This window comes from Ochotona princeps, chromosome 20 (assembly GCF_030435755.1).
Source record: "Ochotona princeps isolate mOchPri1 chromosome 20, mOchPri1.hap1, whole genome shotgun sequence".
Taxonomy (NCBI): Eukaryota; Metazoa; Chordata; class Mammalia; order Lagomorpha; family Ochotonidae; genus Ochotona; species Ochotona princeps.
Genome location: NC_080851.1, coordinates 25,067,435 through 25,091,610, shown reverse-complemented (window position 1 = coordinate 25,091,610; position 24,176 = coordinate 25,067,435). Strand labels below are relative to the sequence as shown.

The 24,176-nt window shown below is 47.4% G+C and overlaps 1 protein-coding gene across 1 annotated transcript in view; it reads right to left on the bottom strand.

Moving 5' to 3' along the window:
- The window catches only part of SCRN1 (secernin 1), a 54,223-nt gene extending 40,476 nt beyond the window's left edge, over window positions 1-13,747 (bottom strand). The window contains exon 1 of the mRNA XM_058678253.1: window positions 13,571-13,747. The gene's annotated coding sequence lies outside the window, so the exon portion shown is untranslated. The remainder of the gene's footprint in view (window positions 1-13,570) is intronic.
- Between the last annotated feature and the right edge of the window lie 10,429 nt (window positions 13,748-24,176).

Here is a 24,176-nt window from a genome sequence, read left to right as displayed (position 1 = left end):
GCAGACACTGCACAACTTGCATCTGAACACATAGAGACGTGTGTGTCACTGCTGAACTGAGACAAGTCCCGCCTACTGCAGACCTCCAGGAAAACGCTCTCAAGGAAACAGCTCAAAGAGTAGGTCTACTGAAAAGGCTCCTTTGTGGTAAATACCAATTAGGATCCTGGCCAGGTTAGCAATGAACTAACACTTCCACTTAATGAAACACTCCAATTGAACTCCCATCCATAGTGAAGCTGGTAGGCACTTCCTAGGAAGTCGTTAATATTTTAAAGTGCATTTATCTGCAGCTCTACAATGTATATTCTCCAACTGAAAATACTTTGCTTTTTTCTTTAAGTTTTTATTCGAAAGGCAGATTTTTTTTTTTTTTACAAATACAGAGGGAGAAATATCTTCTGTCCTCTGGTTTACTCCCCAAATGGCCACAACTGCCAGAGCTGAGCTGATCCAACACTAGTAGCCAGGAGCTTCTTCCTGGTCCCCCACATGGGTGCAGGGGCCCAAGCAGCTGGCTCCTGAAATTACTTTCAATGCTGCATGCTGTTGGAGGAGAAAGCATGTCAGGATGTCATACGCCTGAAGGCTGGGACAAGGATGTAAATCATAATATGAAAACATCACTCGGGGTGGGCGGTGGGGGAGTCAGGGGAAAACACTGTGACATTACACACTAAGCCTCCACTTGCAACACTAGCATCCTATAGGACACTGGTTCAAGTCCTGGCTGCTCCACTTCTAATTCTGCTCCCTGCTGATGGCCTGAGAAAGCAGCAGGGGATGGCTCAAGTCCTTGGGCCCCTGCATCCACATGGGAGACCCAGAAGAAGCTCCCAGCTCCTGGTTTCAGCTCAGCTCAGCTCTGGCTATTACAGACATTTGGAGAGTGAATTACCAGATGCAAGATCTCTTTCATTCTGTCTCTCCAACTCTGCTTTTCAAATACATAAATATTATCTTTTTAAAAATTGGGGTAGTTGGTAGTACACTGCGAGTAGGGATAAGAAGTCAGATGGCCCCTACACTGGCAGGAGGGGCAAAACTATCTGGCATTCTTAATCCCGGTGCCCACCCTCATCAGCTTGAGGAGGAGTTTTCCCTTAGACCAGCACTGGCCAATAGAAGTGTTCCAGAAGATGGACATACAAACTATCAGGATGGTCCACTGGTCAGACTGGGGAGGGGAGGCAGAGCAAGGGAGGCTTCCGCCTACTAGACATGTGGCTAAGTGCAGCTGAGAAACCACATTTTTAATCAGTCCAACACTAAGCAGCCACCATGATGCTAAGTGAAGTAAGGCAGTCACAAAACCCACAAATCCTGATTCCACTTGTAAAACATACCAGGAACACACAAAGCACAACCATGGTGACAGGGATGGAAGAAGAAAGTGACAGGGAGGGGTGGATATTTGTTTTTAAGATTTTATCCGTTTGAAAGTGACAGAGAGAGGGAGACAGAGATTCTACCCATTGGTTCACCCACCCACCCCAAATGCCTGCAACAGCCTGCGAGGCCATGCCAAAGCTAGAGTTCAATCCCGTGTCTCCTGTGGGTGGCAGAGACCATCACCTGAGCCAGCATGCACTGCCTTCCCAAGCACAGTAGCAAGTGGTTGGACGGGAAGTGGAGCAGCAGGGATTTGAACCAGCATTCCAATAAGGGATACCAGTGTCACAAACAGTACCTTAACCTACTGCACCACCATGCAGACCACAGGAACAGGGAGCTGTTTAATGGATATAGTTTCAGTTCTGCAAGATAAAACTTGCAGAAGTGCTGGAAACTTGTTGCATAACAACATATGTATATTTAACACTACTGACTTGTACACTCAGAAATGGCTAAGAAAGTTTTATGTGCTGTGTGCTTTACCACGTTACAAGCAAAACAGGAATGGGCATTTGGCACAGCTACTGCGACACCAGCTGGGATGTCAGCATGCTGTGGCAGTGGGCCTGGATTCCAGCCCCAGCTGGACTTCCGGGGGTCCAGCTTCTGCTGATGCACGTCCCAGGAAGCAGCAGGTCAATGGGCCAAGTACTTGGGTTCTTGCCATCCACATGGGATTCCTAGGCTGAGTTCTAGGCTCCTGGCTTTTGCACAGCACAGTGCCAGCTGTGGCAGGCATTTGGGAAGTGAACCATTGGCTAGAAAAATCTCTTCCTTGTTCTCTCCCCACCACCCCAAGGGTGGGAATATATGTGTATGTGTGTTTACCTGCCTTTCAAATACAATAACTACTTTTTATCTTAAACAAAATATCACCTAGCCACCTATGGGGGAGAGCTCCCGCATCATGCTATCCGTGACAGTCAGGTGACCCCCAGTGACCCCCACTACTGCCTACCTGCCTGCTCGGCTGCTCGGCTGCCCTTCAGGATTTGTAAATTCATCTCAGAAGCAAGTTTGTCCCTGAAGTTCACTGCCAAGGAATTGCAACTGCCACCATCCAGCCCTTTGACTAGTGGCAGGAGGCCCGGGGCGGGGAGAAGGGAGACTGAGGACTATGACCTTGTACTCCTGTATCTAGGAGACAGCTCCCAGGCATCCAGACAAGTGGGGAGGAAGTTGCCTGCAGAAAGGGTCTTTGTCCTCAAACTTGGTGAGCAGTCATCCAAGGCCCAATAGCTTGGGCAAGGGTTTTCTTGGCATTCAACGCCATGCTACCTTGCCCCTTCATGTCAGGGAAGCCAGGGCATCCCCCCTCGGTCACCTCTCCAGTTATACAACACCCTGGAGGTGCCAGAGACGTACAAACAGAAGCTATGGACTGCCTCACCAGCAGGCAGGTAACTGTGCCAAGCGGCCTCTGCTCACACAGATCAAACTCAGCCCTCCCTCCAGCAAGGCCTCTCTGCTGCCCACCCTCCCCACTTCACAGAGCGAATTAAGTTTCCACCTCCCAGAAAAGCAGTGAGAAGATTATTCTATTGCCTCATTAACATCACTCTCAACTTATATTCCTGCTGAAATGCACTCAACTTCTAAATTAATTTTCCTATCCCTTTGTCTGTCAATGGCAGATATACAATAAGTGTTGGAGAAGCAATTCCCTAACTGAAAACGTGATTATAAATGCCAGACAATGAAAAAAAGACAAGACAGAGAAAGGGTACTTCAAACAGTTCTTGGACAGTGGGATTCAAAGACAAGTTCAAATGCAGGCATTTGAAGCAGCTGTTAAGATGCCCCTAGGATACCTGCTGCCCATTCACAAGCGCCCAGAATCCTGGCTCGCTCCCAATCCCAGCTCCCTGCAGACACACAGCGAGGCAGGCAATGAGTAATGACTCCTTAGTTGGGTGCTTGCCACCCATGTAGATCTCGGTAGAGCTCCTGGGCCCTGGCTTCAGCGTGGCCCGGTACTGGCTATCTGGGGCATTTGGGGAGTCAATCGATAGATGGGAGCCATCTCTGCCTCTTGATCTCTGCCTTTCAAATAGAAACAAATGCATTCAAAGGCCAAGTTTAATTTGGTGTCAAATGTCTTGAAATACATGGATAGTGTTTTTCCCAATACAGAATGTCTGTGAACTTTTCCCCAAACCCTTCCTAGACCTGAATTTCTACCTTTTGGGACCCCTCAAACAAATATGTCTGTTATTTCGATTTCTCATGAACTATTGGAAATACTGAGTAGACTCTTTTCCAGGCAGCAGCATGCATCTAAGAGCCTCACTGAATGCTCAGAAGAGTTAAGCCCCAGAGCCTTAGCACTCTCCCACCAGAGTTCCAGATCCTACTACTCAACGCCTTGAATAAAACCACTTAATGGAAGAAAGGCCACAGGGAATGTGCTCCTCTGGTGGGGCAGAGACCACAGGAGCCAAAGGAAGCAGGCTCAGAATACCTCCCGGGACACAGCAAGGTCATGCCACACTCGACCTGACAAAGGACACCAGACACAGGCTGGCAGGCTCTAGCGGCTGACTCCTGAGGTGGGGCCTCTTCCTTACTCCATCTAAATGCACCTTTCTGAACATTTGCCTCACTGTTTCCTGGAGTAGACCTTCTCAGAGCTCTTTGGCATCCCCTTTCTCTAATTTCAAGGGCAAAGTCTCGCACGGACAGAGGACTCCTCAGGGTCAGCCTCCAGCTGACCTATTTCCCAGCAGAATGGTGTGGAACTGGAGGGACAGCCGGCAAATTTGCTTGATTTGACCCAATGTCACCGCAGATGTTTCTCTTTTAATTAAATTTTTGCAACTATTTGAAAGATGGAGTGAAAGTGGTCTTCCAATTGTTCACTCCCTAAATGCCCACAATAGCAAGGGTGGACCAGGCCAACGCCAGCACCCAGAAACCCAATCCAGGTCTCACAAGAGAGGCAGGAATCCGTGAGAAATACCTGCTGCCTCCCAAGGAGGCATATCAGCAGAAACCACATTGGAAACAGAAGTGGAGCTCAAATTTAGGCCCTCCATGTAGAATCTGAATATCCCAACCTATGGCTCAATCCTAGACAGTGTTCTGTGGAAAAAAAAAAAAAAACAAAAAAACACCTCAATGAAAAGCTAACGTTTCAGGGCCTAGCATGATCTTTCAGTCGCTAAATCCTCGCCTTGCAAGTGCTGGATCCAATGTGGGCATCAGTTTGTGTCCCAGGTGCTCCGCTTCCCTTCCAGCTCCCTGCTTGTGGCCCAAGAAAGTAGTAGAGGTTGGCCCAAAGCCTTGGGGCCCCGCACCCGTGTGGGAGACACAAAAAAGCTCCTGGCTCCTGTCTTTGGGTCAACTCAGCTCTAGCCATTGTGACCATTTGGGGAGTAAACCAGCAGATGGAAGATCTTTCTCCTCTTCTCTGTAAATCTGTCTTTCCAATAAAAATAAATAAGTCCTTACAAACAGAGCTAACATTTCATAAACTAGAGATTTCTTTATATACATGCAATCTTTGGTTTCTGCTGACAACTCCAAGATCTGGCAACATGAGACCTCAGCATGCCTGACGTTAGGACTGGAGCTGGACCATGGCTCCTCACCCAGGCCCATCAGCACCCTCGCAGAACCTCTCTGCCACAGAGCCCATGCCGCAGCATCCGCCTGGGTAGCACCCCCAAATTTACCATGACAGGTGGATGACCCCTGCTATAGGCACGCAAACCCAGGCTCCTGTCCTGAGTCAGAGTGAGTGGAACTAGGGACCAATCCCCACATCAAACATGATTTTCAGGTTTCTATGAGACTATACCTAGCACGGTGGCTGTATACAACAGGCACGCAACACATGTCTGCTTTCCTCCCTCCTGTAATTCACTGTCTGCTACATTTGCAACAAATACTGTTTGCTCTCACCAATGGCTCACACCTGGTTCCTCAAACACATTTGTATTCAAAAGCAACTTAAGGAGGCATCTCTGGATTTAGTTATCAACTTAGAGAAATTTAGAGGAAAAAAAAAAAAAAAGACACCATGGGAGCCTGGCATGATGGCCCAGTGGCTAAATCATCACCTTGCATGCCCTCAGGGGCCAGTTCTAATCCCGGCACCTCCACTTCCCATCCGGCTGCCTGCCTATGGCCTGGGAAAGCAGCAAAGGATGGTCCAAAGCCTTGGGCCCGGCACCCATGTGAGAGACCCAGAAGTTGTTCCAAGCTCCCAGCTTCAAATTGACTCAGCTCCAGCCACAGCAGCCATCTGGGGAGTAAACCAGAGGATGGAAGATCCTTCTGCTTCCTTTCTCTCTGTAAACCTGCCTTTCAAGTAAAAAGTTTTTAATAACAAAGCAACTTTGATTTTTGTGCAAAAAACACGAAATTCACACTTAGCTTTTTCATAATGTGAATCTACAATGAATTCTTTGAAGACCCCTCATAAAGTCAATCAGGTTCAATACAGAAAATGTTTTCCATCTTTTCAGTAACATAGAAAGGTACTTTTACTCCATTTCTGGTTTAGGCTAGCTTTGTGCAGCCATGATTATCACTACAGGATATGACATAATGGTTTTTAAAGGAGACATATAGGAGCCAGCGCTGTGGTCTGATGGCTGATCCTACACCTCAGGTGTCAGCACTCAATATGAGCATTGTTTCTAGTCCCAGCTTCTCTACTTCCAATCCAGCTCCCTGCTTACAGCTTGGGAAAGCAGCAAAGGATGACTCAAGTCCTTGGGCCTCTGCACCTGCATGGAGACTCAGAAGAAGCTCCTGGCTTTGAATTGGCTCAGCTCCGGCCATTGGGACCATTTGGGAAGTGAACCAGCGGTTGGGGGCTCTCTCTCCATCTCTGCAAATCTGCATTTCAAATAAACTTTTTAAAAATCTTAAATAAATAAAGAGTCATATAGATAGAGCCAAATTCTGGGAGCTCTTCTTCTACTTACTAACTCTCCCATCTGAACTACGGTGTGAACCAGGCACAGTTGAGGAGGTTAAATGAGCTAATATATGCTGACTGTCTGGAACAGAGAGCCATTCAAGAAAGCTCCATTCCCTTCACTTTTTAAAGCACAGAGCTCTGGGATTGTAATGATAATGGAAACACTCATAAAAGAAGAAGAATGGGGGTTGGCGTTGGCCGGCACGCATTAGCTACCAGAAGCATTCTCTGTGGGAAACATCCGGGGATGGCTCAGCACACCACGACCAGGGCCCTTCCAGTGCTCCTGTGTTCCTTCTGACATGGCTGGTATTGTGCCCCCTAATGCAGTCAGCCCGCCTCTTCCCTCCATCTGTCTTGCTTCCCAGCTCAACGGTGCATAGCCTTTTCTTCTCTTCTCTCACTAATGGACCTGATGTGTACCTGTGAACTCTGCAAGCAGGGGGTTCCTAGAATCTCCCCAAGCATTCTGAAAATGGTTGTTGACCATTTAACTCTGTTACTACAAAAAAAAAAAAAAAGCTAGATATTCACTTTCCTCCAAAGAAATAAGATTCAAATCCCACTGGTGTGAAAAATAGGAGTTACTTTAACAAAATTTAAAGTTACTTTGTACAAGTCTATCAGTGTTATTTGCTATTGTTTTACTACTAGCAAATACATTGTTTTATACCAGAATTAACTTATCTTAAACTCTTTTCCCCGCAAACTGCTTTCATTCCCCTCATGTGTGTATGTACATGTACGTAAATATATATAACGTGTAGTTGGCAAATAGGGACCTGGATGGATGCCATCCAGCAACTTTAAATTTCATCTTAGCTGCTTATATAGTTGTACTGATTTTACAAGTTCATCCTTATTGGCTATCTATTTAAGAACCCTACTGCTTTGTTGTGGAAGATCCCTCTTTCGGGACATGATTCTTTCAGGTCACTACGGCACTGCTAAGTGCAACTGACTCCCAAACAAACAAATCTTTCAAGTATTAAAAATGGATACATTTGATTGGCAGTGGAAACTTAAGTAATCAGAATAAGAAAACGCTATGCTGGAACACTCACTACATGGTTCAGGTTCACCTGCAAGAGATATGTGGGATCGACCACAGGGTCAAAGAAGGAACAGCCAATAAGCAAGCATAAGCCCTCCATGGCATTCAACTGCCTTGCGCTCTTCCAGAATTAAGATAGTTTGGGACTGATGCCAAAACAGGAGAGTTGACAGTCCTGCAAAATAGCCACATAATGTAGACAAGTTCATGAAACAGGAGGATTTTGAAATGGACAGGAAAGACATACTAGACAATCAATAGTCCTGGGTTAAAAGACTGCATGAGATGGGAAACGGAGGGCAGAAATCTGTCCAGATCCTCAGCTCATTCCTAATCCAAAATCAACCGCTATAATTCCAAAGTCTAAATGTACACAATGGCAAACTATTTTAAAAAATGGGGTCTGTTTCACTGTAGAGTTCAGACATCTCTTGGGATGCCTCCATCCCCCATCAGAGGGACCAGGTTCATGTTCCAGCTCCATTCTCCAGTCAAGCTTCCTAATGAGCAACAGGGCACAGCTCAGATACCTGTGTCCCGAACCACCGACGTGGAAGTTCTGGCTGGAGCTCTGGGCTCCGGGAGCTGAGTCAGATTAGGCCTGATGGCTGGTACCTGGAGGGTGAACCAGCAAATGAGAGCTCTCTTTCATTTCTCCTTATGCCTTTCAAATAAAAATCAGTAAGTCACAAAGAAAAGTATTACAGACTTAAAGTAACTTAAATGGTGAGTAGTGTGGTTCAGCAAGTTAAGTCACTGCTTGCAATGCTCACATCCCACACTGGCACGCTGGTTCAAGTCCTGGCTCCTCTACTCCTTTGATCCAACTTTGTGCAAATGCACTTGGGCAGGTAGCACATGATAGTACAAGAGCCCCCAGATGGAGTTCCACGTTCCTGAGCAGCCTGGCCCAGTCTGGGTTGTTGTAGCCAATCGAGGGATGTATCAGTGGGTAAAAGCTCTCTTGTTCTCTCTTACTCCGCATTTTTTTCTGTCACTCTGCCTTTCAAAAAAGCAATTTTTTTAATGGCTTAAAATTATTTATGGGGTGAAAATGTTTAAACGAAAATCTGGGCTTTCCAATATCCATAGAAAATAATTTCCATAACATATAAAGAGCTTACATATATCAATAAGAAAAATATTCAAAGTATATACATGCAAGTTCAAAAGAAAAATACACAAAAATAGCAAACTGTCTTGTAAAAGTTATTCACAAAAAACTATAAACTAAGGTATCATTTAAAAATGTAAGGCTAACAGATACAGAAGTCTGATCATTTTCAACCTTGACAAAGTGTGGGGAAACTTTTTTTGGGTAACTTGGCCAAATTTAGCAAGTTAATTAGGATTTGTGTCACTGCTGCTTTTTCAACTTGTATTGATTTTGTTTTATTTACAAGGCAGAGGGAGGAAGACCTTCCGTGCAGGCCTGCAATAACCGAGACCAGGCCAGGCTCCCACACGGAACCAGAAGTCAAACTGAGGCTCCCACATGAATGGCACGCACCCAGAGACTTGAGCCACCACCTGCTGCCTCTCAGGGTGGGCAGCAGCAGGAAGCTGGACAGGAAGTGGAGGAGGCAGGACTCAAACCAGACTCTCTGCTATGGGATGCCCATGTCCTAAGCAAGGGCTTCACCAGCATACAAATGCCCACCCCAACCAAGTTACCCCCCCTTGGCCATGCCTATCAATTCACACCATAATGTAAATCACTTCATTCAATTCCTTACACTTCCTTTAGTTTCCTTACTACCCCTTCTACCAGGGAAAAATGAGAAAAATCAAGCCAAGGATTAGGCACTGTGCTTGCAACTTTATATTTGAAAACTCATTCTCGGTTACTACTGACCCGTGGGTGACTCAATGCTGGAAATGAGAGCAAGCAGGAAAATAGGAACAGAATCTGATGAATGTGCAGTTACTGGACAAGTCCCAAGACAGAGACCCAGGGCACTAAATGTTGGTCCCTTACATTCAAACGTGCGTGTATCTTTTCTGTGGCTTTCACAAATGAAGATACGAGCAGGTGCATTTTCGCCCATGGCCATGCTATATGATGTGCAGGTTAACAAGAACTCCCTCAAAGTCACTTGCAAAAATGAAACGTCAACACCCATGAAATCAGCAAGGTCACTAATGTGGGTGGAGCCTCAGGAAGGCTGGTCCTTTCCCTGTTCTCTCAGGCACAAGTGCAGAAGTCAAAGCCATCTCCGAATGCGTTGCTGTAATAAAGTGACAGGAGTTCTAACGACCCCTATGTTTTATAAAATGCCACACGTCTCCCCCACAGAAACTACCTAGTGAGGCTGAAGGGCAGTTCAGCTCATTTTACAGAGAGAAATGCTGACAGGGCCAGACTCCTCAGGAGGCAGAGCTAGGACCCATGCCCAACAGGCAGCCTCAAGGGGGGATGCATTCATCTCCTGTGGATGTGTTGAACACCAACAGGACAGAATAGGGCTTCATCTTCAATCAGCACTGTCCTGTCACTGTCCTAAAGTCCCAGCATCCTAACCCCTGTCAAGCCCGAGGCTGATGATCACACAGCTTGGATCATCTCACAGCTCACCCTTTGTAAAGTCTCACCACCCTGCAGTTCAAGCCCACCACCTGCTCTACAACATATCCCAGATCATTTGCTCCTCGGGATCTTCCTGTTTTGTTTTTTTTTTAATTGGAAAGGCAGATCTACAGAGAGAAGGAGAAAACATGATCTTCCATCCACTGGTTCACTCCCCAAGTGACCGCAACAGCCAGAGCTGAGCCGATCCAAAACCGGAAGCTTCTTCCGGGTCTCCCACGCAGGTGCAGGTTCCCAAGGCTTTGGGCTGTCCTCAACTGCTTTCCCAGACCACAAGCAGGGAGCTGGATGGGAAGTGGAGCAGCCAGGACATGAACTGGTGCCCATATGGGATCCCAGTGGATGCAAGGCAGGGAATTAGCCACTAGGCTATTGTGCCAGGCCCCCTCAGTTCATCTTACCCTCCATCATCTCAGGCCAACCTCTCTACATGTCTGGTTCTACAGATGTGGGAGCCACTTCTTGTGAATGAGCAGCACTGTCCAACAGAAATAGGTTAACAAAGATGTGAGCCACAGATGTGACTCTGCCTTCTATAGCTACAGTTCAAAAAGGGGGGGAGAAACCATCCAAACTATTCTTATAAATCTATTTTTTTTCTAATCTGATATATCCAACGTTAACATACTAATGGGTTGTTATTTTAAATTCTTCCATTTGGCAAGCTAGATTCCAAGGCCTTAATGGCTGCCACATCTAATAGACCCAGATTCTCCTCCTAGTCTTCCCACCCTACCCCAGGGGGGAAAAATTGACTTAAAAAGAATTTATTTACTTTCTTTTTATCTGAAAGAGATAGAAAAAAAAGAGGTAAAGTGACCTTCAATCCACTGGTTCACTCCCCAAATGGCTGTAACAGCTAGAGCTGGGCCAATCCAACACCAGAAGCTTCCTCTGGGTTTCCCACATAAGAGCAGGGGTCCAAGGACTTGGGCCATCTTCCATTGCCTTCCTGGGCCATCAGCAGAGAGCTGGATCAGAAGTGGAACAGCTGGAACCCAAACAAGTCCTCATATGGGATGCTGATGATGCAGGTGGTGGCTTAGCCTATTATGCCACAGCTCCAACTATTTTATTTTTTAATTGAATTCCATGACATACACATTTTAAAGTTTGTCATGTCAAATATATTTAGCTTATCTTTGCCCGTATTCTCATTTGCAAGTTATCTGTTTCAATGCCATGTGTTCTATCAGCAGTCATCTTCAATTAAAAAAAAAATCTACCCAAGAGCAGGTGTTCAGTCTAGGCACCCCATCAGAACACTTGGACTCGATTTCAGCTCCTGCTTCCTGCCATCCATAGCCCAAGAGGCAGCAGGATGGCTCACAGCCGGGCTCCTGCACCCCATGCCGGAGACCTGAACCGCATTCAGACTCCTAGTTCTGGCCTGGCCCAGCCCTGCTGCTGTGGGCACTGTGGAATGAACCACTTAGGAGATAAAGCCGTTGATTAGTTCTCCCCTTTTCCTCTCCCTCCCTCTCAAGTTAACAGACACACACACCATGAACCTCCCACTACTCCACTCTCCCGGTTCCCTGCCACCTGCTCCCTCTGTGTGTGCCCCACTAACTGTGAAGGTCCAGACACTCAGAGCACACACCATCTGCAGCCTCGCCACTTCTGCCCCAGCACTGACATCTCAGGCACAAGTTCAAGTTCTGCTTTAGAGATCTGAGGTCACTGACTCATGACCCGGAAAATTCAAATTTTCTAAGAAACCTCTGCCTGCAGCCTACTGCAAAGCTATTTTAAAATATGCTTGTTGTTTTAACTTAAAATTAGATGCATTTAAAAAATGAGATACATGACCCATTTGGGATTCTTTTCCAAAGAAATCAGTCTAAGGCTTCTCAAACACAAGCAACTCCAAAGAACTCACTTCTTGCCTCAAAGATGTTGACCATGTTTGATCTCCATCCCTTCCCTGCCCTACTCTGTAACTCTTTCAAATAATCTTTAAAAAAAAGTTAACTAGGCTCCTATTAAAATTAAAAAGTAGTCACTTACTTACTGGACCATTGCTCAAAATGTTTGCCATCCTGTAAGGCCAGATTGGAACAGCGGCTAGTGGGACCCAGAAATGGGGAGTTCTGGGACCTGGATTGGGGTCCTCTCTCCCAGTGAGCTATAAGACCTCAGCAATCCCTCACCTGCTCAGAGATTCAGCCTGGGTGGAATGAACAGGGGGACTGGGGTGACAGACGGCAAGCTGGCTTAGAATGCTACCAGCCCTGCCACTCCTAGTCCTCCTCTAGGCACCTGCCTTCTCACTGCATCTCCTCCTCCTTTCCAACCCACAAGATGGCTGACAGCACCGGGCAGGAGAGGGGGCCTAACCCGGGTCACACATCACAGCTCAAGTAGCAGACCTGGAGACCCATCAGCTGGGAACCCCGCAGAGTTTAAGGGGGCTCCATCGCCTTGTGACAAGTTAGGGAAAATGACAGCTCTCCCTAAAACTTTCCCCTTAACATCCCTCAGACGAGTGCAGCACTCCAAAATCTAGCCACCTGGCAACAATCGCAGCCTACCGGATAACCCCTACAAGGCCTCCCAGCCCTGCTAATTAACTCCCAGGCCAGAGCCAGCTGCTAAAGGCTGGGAACTGAATGCTTCGGCCTGGCCTCATTTTGCACGCTGCCATTTTGAATTAACACAGGTGTCCCTCTGTAAGCGACGCGTAACGAGCCAGGCTCAAGGCGCAGTGGCCACGGAAGCGCGCGCATACGTGCACAACACACATACCACACCACCCCCACCCAACCACCCCCGGGAAGCAAGACTTAAGTGTAGCTCTTAGAAGCAAGCTTTCATCCACAAGTTAGAATTCAACAGAAACACCAGGAGAGTGTCTGGTAAATAGCAGACCCTTGGCGGGTCAGCTTTGAGTCACAGTAAATGACAGCCTCCTCAGACGCAGAGCGCTTCGCGGTTATGTTTGTCCCTCACATCCACTCGAGTTCTCGACAAAGGTCGCAAGTTCAGATGTCCCTCCTTCGCACACCTCACCAGGGAACTCACCAAGTAGCGGGCAGGCGGAGGAGCAGGCGCCGGCGCGCCCAGGTGGGGCTGAGCTGACCCCAGAGGAGCGCCCGCGAGCAGTCAGGGAATGGGAGAGTTGTGCCAAGTTCCACCGCGGCGGCACAGACCAGGGCCCGAGCCCGGACGCGACGGGGCGGCGGTGCCTGCCGCGAGCCTTCCGCGCCGCAGGTGCGCGCCTCCAAGCAGGTGCGCTGGGGGGCCGAAAGGCCCGAGGGGCGGCAGCGGGGAGCGCACAGGTTCAGTTCTCCCAACCCCAGCGGGCAGCAATTTAGCTCCCAGGGAAAGAAAACGCTGGGCGAAGCGGCCCGCATGGGGGTGGGGACGGAGGCTGGGTTGGGGACCGCGGGGCAAACGCCAAGCTGCCCCCTGCACTCCCCGAGCCCCCAAAGCCACATCTCGGAGTCCCCACACCCAGTTCCGGCGAGCTCCGCCCGCGGATCCGGAAGGCCAGCGCGAGGCAACAAGATTGGAAGGCCAGCATCGATGGACTGGGCATCCTCGGCGGCGAATCGACGCTGCAGATGCCCCCCACCCCACCGCAGCAGTCCACGGCGCTCACCTGCCGGGCAGGGGGTCGGGTTCGGGCTCGGCGTTGCAGAGAGGACGTGGCGCTACGCCGACCGAGCGGAGGCTGCGGGGTCCGGGCTGCTGCAGCGACCTCAGGGGCCGCAGCTGCAGTGGTGGAGGCAGCGGCCCGGCGCTCCCTCCTCCCCCGACGCCCGGCGCTTAAGCTCGCCGCTCCCCGCCCCCCGCCGGCCGGGGCACGTGACCGCCCCCACGGGCCCCGCGCGCGCCCCCGCCGGCCCGGACTGCGGCGCCGCGCCCAGCCCTGGAAAGGGGCCCCTGGGGCGGGTCCGGCGGCCGAGAGCCGCTCTCTGGGCTCGGTTTTCATCTCTCATTTGCCGGTCTTTGAAAAGAGAGAAGCGGTGCTTGCTGGCCCAGATCCAGCGGTCGGTTGGATGGCGGAGACGCCTGGGCCTGAGCGCCGGAGCGCGGGTTCCGCCCCCCCCCGCAGGTGGAAACGAGTCCTGACGCCCCCCAAATGGACTCCCCGACTTTAAAGGTCTTGTTGATGGACATGCAGACCCGAGGCCAAGCACCTGGGCTATGGCCCAGGTAAGCAGCCCCCCCCCCCATCGCGCAGCAGATGGCCAAGGCGAGGTCCACACGGAGGGGGGGGTCTAGGTGTGCGTGCATGTGTGTGTGCACCTGTGTGAGAGACAGAGACGTCAAGGTCAGTGCTCCAGGGACATGAACGTTACCGTCCGTCTGTCGCTGGAACACAGCCTTTGCTTTTTCATAAACTTGGCAAACCATCTCAAAGGGTCTGGAGAGGCAGTTCGCAAGGCCAGACCACCCAGGCCTGTGAAAAGACTCCCGGGTGAACAGTAATGGCAATTCAAGGATACAAAGTAACGTTTGCCACCTATCAGAGGGGGGCAGGCGGAAGAAAATCACAAGTTTTCCAACCAACATGGGGTAGCAGATGAATAGAGATGGTCTTTGACTCAGTAATCCCACTCCTGGAATTCGTCCCACAGACACACTGACAGGGGTGTTGAAGTAATGAGTGTAGGGGCCCTGCATCGCTGCTGTATTTGTCAGTGCACATGGGAAGCCAGCGTCCATCAGCAAAGGCCTGTTTAAATTTCAGCACAGCGCTATCATGGGATGCTCCTCCACTTACTGAAAAATACGGGGCACAGGTAGAAAAAGAGGTATACTAAGTGAGAAAAAAAAACATACGAAAGAAGGCATGATGATGGAAAGAAAGAACTGTATGTGCCTCTGCTCCTATTTGGACAGGTGTAGAGCATCTTTGAAAGAAAATAAACCGTAACAGTAGAAACCACCGGGGAGATGAGCTGGGTGACAGGATGCTGGACATTTTCCTGTCACAGTTGCACTTCGCACATGAGAAACAGGGGAGGGAATTGGCTCTGTAGAATAGAGCAATGGTTCACAGCCTCTGGACACACAAACAGTAAATTATTCATGTACTCCAACCGAGGAATCCATACCCCAGTGAGTTTAAATAATCAATACGGCAACCCCCTGATGTTGCCAGGTGCTGGGCCGGCGCTTCTCTGCTCAGTCTCTGGGGTTGCAGTCAGCCGACCTGCAGCTTGTCAAACTCTTCTCTTGCACAGGCAAGTCTGAGAGCCACTGCTTCAAATGTCAGGCTTATGTGTCCACTAATGGAAAAGCTGAGGCCATTCTGTGTCTTCCTGGGGTCAGTGTGAGTCACTTCTCATGGAAACGACAGCAAGGACACACCATGCTGCTCCCTGGATTTAAAGTGTAGGAGCTTTTCATCCGACCTGCCGGCTACCAGGTGCTGCAAGGCAATGAACTCAGGTACACTCGGAGATGGAGAGAGTTACCTGCTTTCCCCAGGACTTGCCAGGGAAGCCTATCAACATGGGATGACTAGCTTTCCTAAGAAGCAATGCGTCGTGTCTCAGCTTTGTGCAGGAAAGACAGACCCTGCTGCTATTCAACCTACATCAATAGAGAAGAGGGAACAGAACATTCCTGCTAATATGGAGAACACCAAGAAGTATCACTGGTCCCTGTCAATCATGTGAGGTTTCACTGCAGATAAATCATGTGACCTGAGCAGGCTTGCAAGAGAAATCGTCTTAAATAACCTGTCATGTTCTCCTACTCATTTACATTCCATCCAGCCACACTTGGAGAAGTAAGCGAAGGTTTCTCTTTTTCCAGGCTAAGAGAAGGGGGAGTTACATACTGGGTGGGTGGTGATTGCAGGGTTCATGCCCTGCCATGTGGCCAGACTCACATGTGTCCCTCTGGGAACACAGCCCCGTGGACACATGTCTGGCTTGATTTACAAAGCACTAATAGGAAATATGAAAACAGTTTTACTGAGATCATAAAGTGGTCCAATTTGACAGGTCTGAAATGTACCAGAATTGCATTTCTCTATGCGCCACCTCTCCTCTCCCATTCGGACCACTGCTGAGTGCTTGGTGGATGTTCCGTTTACTCTGAGCACGAGTTGACCCGGACTAGAAGAGCATCCAACTCCAGTGGGAAGCCAAGAGAGGGCCAGTTTGGGTTAGGGCTGCATCATTAGCTGTGTTTCCTATTTTTTTTCTAGAGTATTCTTGTGTATGCTTTTAAATTTTCAAAATTTCTTTGGAAGGCAGAGAGACAGGGAAAGACAGAGATCTTGTGTCTCCTGGCTCACTCCCCAGATGCCCGCAACACCAGGACGCCAGAGCTCATTCAGGGTCTCCCACATGGGTGGCAAGGACCCAGGTGCCTGAGCTACATCACCTGCTGATTCCCAGGCTGTGGGTTTGCAGGAAGTGAAGAGTGAAAAGCAGAACCAGGATTCAAACCCAGGCTTTCTGATATGGGAGGTGGGTATCCCCAGTGGCATAATAACTGCTGTGCCAAGTGTCTGCCCCAGCTGGGTGTGTCAGAGGCAGTGAGGTGATGTTTTAAGCAAGCACTGGCTATCAGAATGCCGTAGAGATCCTCCCATCTTGCTTGGTCAGCGGAGGCAGGCTGCCCTGGTGAGACCACGGCTTCCACATAGCTGACTCTCTGTAGGTAAAGCAGAGGCCAGCTGCATACACATCTGGAAGGTACACTCAATCACTACCCAGTAAGCCAGAGCAGTGTCTCAGTTGGGGACAGTTATGGATAAAATTGCTACCCAATACCCACCTGTGAGATTCTACATGAATGTAGGTTTATTTTTTCTTGGGTAAATCCCAAAGAGTAATGTTGGTTAGTCCAATGGCAAGTGTATATTTAAATTTAAAAGAAATTATATTTTGGGGCCGGCACTATAGCCTAGTGACTAAATCCTTGCCTTGCATCTGTGAAGATCCCATATGGGTGTCAGTTCGTGTCCTGGCTGCTCCACTTCCTTTCCAGTTCCCTGCTTGTAGACTTAAAAAAAAAAAAAAGCAGTCGAGGATGGCCCAAAGCCTTGTAACCCTGCAACCCTGAGGGAGACCTGGAAGAAGCTCCTGGCTCCTGGTTTCAGATCGGTTCAGTTCAGCCATCGCAGCTACTTGGGGAATTAGCCAGCAGATGGAAGATCTTTCTCTCTGTATCTCCTTCTGTCTGTATATCTGCTTTTTCAATAAAAATGCATTTTTAGAAAGTTAGATTTCAAGTGATCTCCACCATTTTACATTCTAGCAGCATAATGGCCTCAGTGCAATCTCGCAGGAACCAGAGAAAGGATCTAATGGCAAAGCCCGCCTGTGCATTCGTCATCTCCCCGCCTTCGCTGGATGACAACCATGTTTAAGAGGTTAGTTGTCTGAATTCGGTTACCATAGTAACAGACCTTAAGCATGCCCTTAAATCAATTTACAGAATTTCTGCCCACATTGAGTGGAGACAACACAGAAAGGTTTTAAGTTGTAAGAACGTCATTTCAAATTATTTTTAGCATGATCCATCAAGTTCTTTGGATATATGATTTAGACAACCATCAATTGTAGCTGAGCAAAAGAAAGCTGTAAAATCCTTTTTCATAATTCTCGGATGACAAGCTTCTAAGTTTCAATTGTTCAAATATGCCATTTCATTGAGTGGCTCCAAATTGATTTTAAATAAGATAATGTTCATGAATGTTCTGGACCTAGATTAAAAAAAAAAAGTATGCATGCTTGCTGACTACACCTCTGAATCATTTGTGGGTTTAGCTAATTGGACAGAAAATGCAAAGTGGAGACTGGCAGAGATTTGTGAGCATCCAAGAGCCAATTGGAGGATTCTGTGGTCAGACTTGAGAGCTCCAGCCCACGCCTTCCTTTGCCGGTACTTCTTCCATCTTACAAGTGTGGAGAAGAGCCACCTCATGCTGTGCACTGTCTTCAAACAGGGTTTGTTGTTCATACTCAAGTGCTATAGGAAGCCACTTTCTTTAAAGCTTTCTTTATTTATTTGAAGTGCATGGTGCTGGACAAAGGGAGAGACAGAATTGGAAGAGGGGCAGGAGAAGAAGGAGAGAGTGAGAGCGGAGAGTTCTATCTTTCACCTGATGGTTTCTTTCCCCAAACAACCCCAACACCCAGGGCTAGGCCAGTCTAAAGCCAGGAGCCCAGAAATCCATCCTTGTCTCCCAAGGGGGTGACAGGGACCCAAGCACTAAGACCATCTTCTGCTGCCTCCTCAAGTGCATTAGCAGAAAGTTACATCAGAAGTGGAGCAGCCAGGACTCTAAATGAACACTAGGAAATGGGATTCTGGTATTGAAAGCAGCAGCTTAACCTGAGGCACCACCACACCAGCCCCTGAACCCACCTTTTAATAACGCCCATTCAGATATATGCAGCTTTAACACCATATGATTTTAAACAGAGGTTACTGTTCATCAAATTCCAGAGTCTGCTAAATTGTTGTGGGGCCCTTGGGTTCAGTTAAAGGAAGACTTCTCTCCTGCTGTGAGTGCTGGGGTCACGATTCCATCGTGGAGAGCAGGCAGATGTTCACACTCCAGAGAAGCAGCTTTCTTTTGGCCACTCTTGTTTTCAGGAACTAGTAAGGAAAAATAAAGAAAGAAAGAAGACAAGAAACCCTGATAATATTCATTTCATGTTGGATGAACTATCTGAATTGGATTATATTTGGGATCTATGTAAGCATTTTAATTTTTTTAAGATTTATTTTTATTGCAAAGTCAGATATACAGGGAAGAGGAGAGACAGAGAGGGAGATCTTCCGTCCGATGCAACAGCTGGAACTGAACCAATCCGAAGCCAGGAGCCTCTTCCGGTTCTCCCACGTGGGTGCAGTAGGGTCCCAAGGTCTTGGGTCATCCTTGACTGCTTTCTCAGGCCACAAGCAGGGAGCTGGATGGGAAGTGGGGCTGCCAGGATTATAACCGGTGCCCATATGGGGTCCCAGCGTGTTCAAGGCAAGGACTTAGCTGCTAGGCTACCATGCTGGGCCCAACATTTTAATTTTTAAATTCCTATTTTGCCTGTACTTTCCCTTCGTTGACTTGCTACCCTTGATGGCAAAGTTGGCCCTGGGATTTTGTTTGTTTAAGATTTATTTATTTTTATTGGAAAGTCAAATCAGGTATAAGCCCTGGGTTTTTAATACTGCCATATCTGCGATACCATTGGCTTCTGCTATTCTCTCATGTAACAATGAACTGTTTGCAAATACGAGGTGGCTTACCGCCTATGGTTGGAATCACCTCTGACTCACCACTTAATTTCTGAAGCATCTATAATATTAAAATAAAAATTTTAAAAATTTATTTTTATCAGCAAGTCAGATTTACAGAGAGGAGAGACAGAAAGATCTTCAATCCACTGGTTCACTCCCAAAGCAGCCACGACAGCCAGAGCTGAGCTGATCCAAAGCCAGGAGCCAGGAGTTTCTTCTGGGTCTCCCATGTGAGTGCAGGGTCCCAAGGCTTTAGGTCATCCTCCGCTGTTTTCCCAGGCCACAGGCAGGGAGCTGGATGGGAAGCAGGACTGCCGGGATTAGAACCGGCACCCATATGGGATCCCAGGAGTGCAAAGCAAGGACCTTAACCACTACACTATCGCGCTGGGCCTTAAACTAAAAAATTTAAAGTGTGAATGCTATTGCCATCAAGTGAATTTATCAGATGATCTTTTTTATGTTTACCCTGAATACGAAGAAAGGATTGAGCTTCAAAATTTGTAGAGCGGCAGGCATTCTGCCCAGACTCCACCTGGGATGCCTGCATTTCAAATCAGAGGACCTGGTTTCAAGTCCCAGACAGTTTCTAACGCTGACTTCCTACCCACCCAAGGGGGCAGTAGATGAGAGCTCAGGTACTTGGATCCTTGTCCCCTGCGTGAGAGACCTGGATGGAGGTCCCATTTCCGGGTGTCACCCTGGCCCAATCCTGGTTCCTGTGAGCTTTTGGGCAGTGAACCAGTGGGTGGGAGTTTGTCTATCTTTGAAATAAATAAATAATTTTTAAAAATTATCCCAAAATGCCAAGAATAGCCAAAAACTGAAGAAAACAGATTGGGGATTGTTGAGGACAAGAGGAGTGAGGGAAAGGGAGTACTCACTGCTAATGGGGACAAAAGGTACTTTGTGAGATGACAGGAAATGTTCCTAAACCAATTGTGTTGGTGGTTGCACAACTCTGTACTAAATGTACTGAACTATAAGAAAAGTCAGTGTCCTGCAAAGCTGTAAAAAATATTCTTTCCCCTCTCCTCCCAAAATATTTGAAAAACACTACACATCATTCAGCTCAAAGGAAACAGGTGGGCAGCAAAGAGTTAATAGTTTGGAGGCTGTAATGGCCATGGCAACAAAGTGCTTGAAAACAAAAATCCTAGGAACAGACTTGATTTACTGTCCAGTCTTAATGTAAGAATCAATTAACTTGAGTTGGCTGCTTAATTTGCGTAAAAGATTATGATCCAACACAAAAAGCCTTGTCTACTGTCTGGGGCAAGGAAAAAAGAGCATGCATGGAATTCTGTTAAGAGTATATACCTCATGAAATTTAGCCACAAAAATACGAGGAAGAACTTAAATGACTATCCCCAGGGAGCTGTGGCTGTTAGGTTCTTCCCTGGTTTTGCTGCCTCTTATTTAAGGGCAAAACGCCTCGGATTGGTGCTCCTACGCCTTGGTTACGCTCTACAAGCTTAACTATTCATTTAATTCGATTTAGCTGCTAAACAAGCCATTTTACAAACCTGGAAGGTCTTCAACAGAATTCTCTCTGCACAGAAGAGCTATCCCATTCCAAGAGATACGATCATCATGGGAAAGCAGCACCAACATGTGGCAAACGCTGCAATGTCCCAAGCAGAGGTAAAAATCAGACGAGCTGTATTAGCATAAAATAGTGAGAAAAACTAAGTCCCAAAGGGCCTCCCTGCCCTCTGTATAACAATGAGAACTGCCCCATCCATCGGTGTTGCCTGTGGAATTTTCCTGTGTAACTGTTTACTGAAGAGGAACCTCTCTGTCCTACAACATGGAGCTTCAGTTAATGCAATGACTTGTGAGTCCCGGAGAAAGCCCCGTGTGGAAGTGAATTCAGCTGCTACTGCAGGCCAAGAGGACACGACTCCTTGACTGTGGATCTTCGGAGTCAAACTTGAGGCAACTATCTCATGCCATTTGTTTTAAATCACCATAAAACGAAACTCATGTTGGTGTGGCTTATTCGCTGACTCAGTCGCTAAAGTCATCCATTTTAAACCAGGACCCTTCTTAGTCACTAACAACTAGTAAACAAAAGACTGGCAGGCAGAGTTCTCATCCCTTTCCTTAACAATACTCAGCAGGAGTAATGACCATGGTGGCTTTACGCGGAACTGCCTTGCGGTCAAGGTGGAGACGACAGACTGCAGGTGGACAAGCAGCATTTTCATAGGAAGGCAAAGACGTATGCTCGGAACAAGGCCTTTCAGTTACTGCCTTGTGGTGTGTGTGGTGTCAATTAAATAGCTCTTCTATACGTAGCTTATATTACATGTGTAGATAGCACACACATTATAAGCATATTTAAATATGTTTTAGGAGACTATATGTAATACACACATAGAAAATTGTATTTTCTCCTAAAATTGTGGGTTGTGGTGGGTTGTAAATAATTCTGAAAAACAAAACACAGAAGAGGAATTTTGTGAAAAATGAGCACTATTTTTCTCTCTCCTGATTGAAAAGATTTTCAGAAAGACAGTTACTGGCATTCTAATCTTTTGCGATTCAAATCCAGTCATAAGTCTAGCCCTGGAGGAAATGGTATGTACTTCCACACAACTTAATCTCCGGCTATATATACTCATGTTCAGGTACAATTAATTATCCCAATGTACCACACCCTGAATGAAAGCAAGACAAGCAATAGTGACATCACATAGCATTACATATGTAAGCAATACCCTGTGTTATAAGAAGGAAAAGACAAATTCATTTGCATATGAATCTGAAATCACTGCTTCATGTCATTTTTATGGAAATTCAGCATTTCCTTTAATCACACAGGCATTCTTCAGCACCAGTTTACTCGGTGGGAATAATCGCCATTATGTCCACCGTTTCATACAACAAACTCCCAAACCGCATCAAGGATGGTAATAGCTACCACCCTCTTCCCACACACACAAAAAATATTCTCTCTAGTATTAAACATTCGTGATGAAACTGCTGCCCTTAGTATTCATGGTTTGATGCCCATTTCAAAACATTTTAAGTCACATCATAGCTTTTCTTACAAGTATATTAAACATGAATGGGCATTTAGAGCAGCTTTAGAACAGGGTGTGCCTGCGGTGCAGCTTGGCACACAGCACCTATCAGAGTGCCTGGGTTGGAGTCTCACCTCTGCCTTCGATGCCAGCTTCCTGCTACACCTGCACCCTGGAAGGCAGCAGGAGATGGCCCAGGGGAGACTAGGACTGAATTCTGGGTGTCTGGCTCTGATTGTTGGAATTAGTTGGGGAGTTAGCCAGCAGAATATTCTCTCTCTGCCTTTCAAATAAATTTTTAAAAAATTTAAAAGAAATTTTTCATAAAACCAGCTATTTCCCAAATTAATTTTTGAGAGGATCATAATATACTCATATCAGTTTAACTATCACACTTCAGGAAGTATTGAATCAAATTATATACACGTGAATTCACAGCTCATGTCTGATTATTCTCAGTGAAGGAAGGCTGCAAAGGGATAGCTGAACCAAAGAAGGGCAGAAGATGTAGAGAAGCAACTAACAATCTTTGTAATTTTTTTTTACATCAATATGCCTTAATAATTTGGAGAGAATACAAATTCACACAAGAGAAAGAGGCGTGCTTCCTGGACAGAGTTCTTTAAACTTTTCTTGCTGTGGCCCAGCATCAGGGCTGTGATGCATATTGGCACTTTAGGATGAGCGACATAATGCGCTGTCACAGAGAGTAGGGCCCTCTCGATCACGCTTCGAACCCTCCCAGGCTCAGCAAAGGACAAGGGCAGCTGGTTTCTTTACTGATACTTAGGATCTCCTTACCGAGAACCTGACATTTCGGTGACGGATGTTTCCACAGCTCACAGTTGACAGCAGCCTGTGTGGGCAGCCAACTCTCTCTCAGGATCTAGAAAGAACAGCCTGCAGGTCCTGTGCGGTGGCCTAGCAGCTAAAGTCCTCGTCTTGAATGTGCTGGGATCCCATAAGGGTGCTGGTTCTAATCCTGGCAGGCCTGTTTCCCATCCAGCTCCCAGCTTGTGGCCTGGGAAAGCAGTCAAGGATGGCCCAAAGCCTTGGGATCCTACACTCACATGGGAGACCTGGAGGAAATTCCTGGCTCCTGGCTTTGGATCAGCGCAGCACTGACCGTTGCGGTTACTTAGGGAGTGAATCATCGGATGGAAGATGTTCCTCTCTGTCTCTCCTCCTCTCTGTATCTCTCACTTTGCAATAAAAATAAATAAATTCAAAGAAAGAGAGAGAGGAAGAAGGAAGGAAGGAAGGAAGGAAGGAAGAAGGACAGCCTGCAAAGCCAGGTGAGGCCTCAGAATCATCTGATCGGGCCTTGCCAACACATCCATCTAAGGCTCTTTTTGGAGTAGATCATGTTGTATGGCCAGTGAGTGATGCTGCAAATGCCCAGATGGCCCTGGGCAAACCAAAGGCCGTCCACCCCTGCAGAAGAGCCTGTGATGTGGAGGCTGGGCGCTAGCAGGCCTTGGTCTTCCCCGGTCACTCAGATGCCCCTTCTTGGCTTAAGGATTCCTTGTCCTGCCTTACTGAAGCTCAACATTTTAATGAAATTATTGGTGAAATTGAGGGAATGGTGCCTTAAGTAAGGGTGTCCCCACAGCATTCCAGATCCTAAGATTTCTGAAGTCTTTTCTTTTCTGTACAGATAACATCCTGACACAAGTGGCAGATCTTAAGAGTTTATTCAGGTGGGCCAGGTGTGGTAGCCTAGTGGTTAATGTCCTTGCCTTACATGCCCCAGGATGCCATATAGGTGCCGGTTTGTATCTCAGCTGCTCCACCTCTCTTCCAGCTCCCTGCTTGTGGCCTGGGAGAGCAGCAGAGGATGGCCCAAAGCCTTGGGACCCTGCACCCACATGGGAGACCCAGAGGCGGCTCCTGGCTCCTGACTTCAGATTAACTTTCCGTTCCTCCATTACAGTGTCTTACATTAGCAAGTAAACAACTCAATCAAGG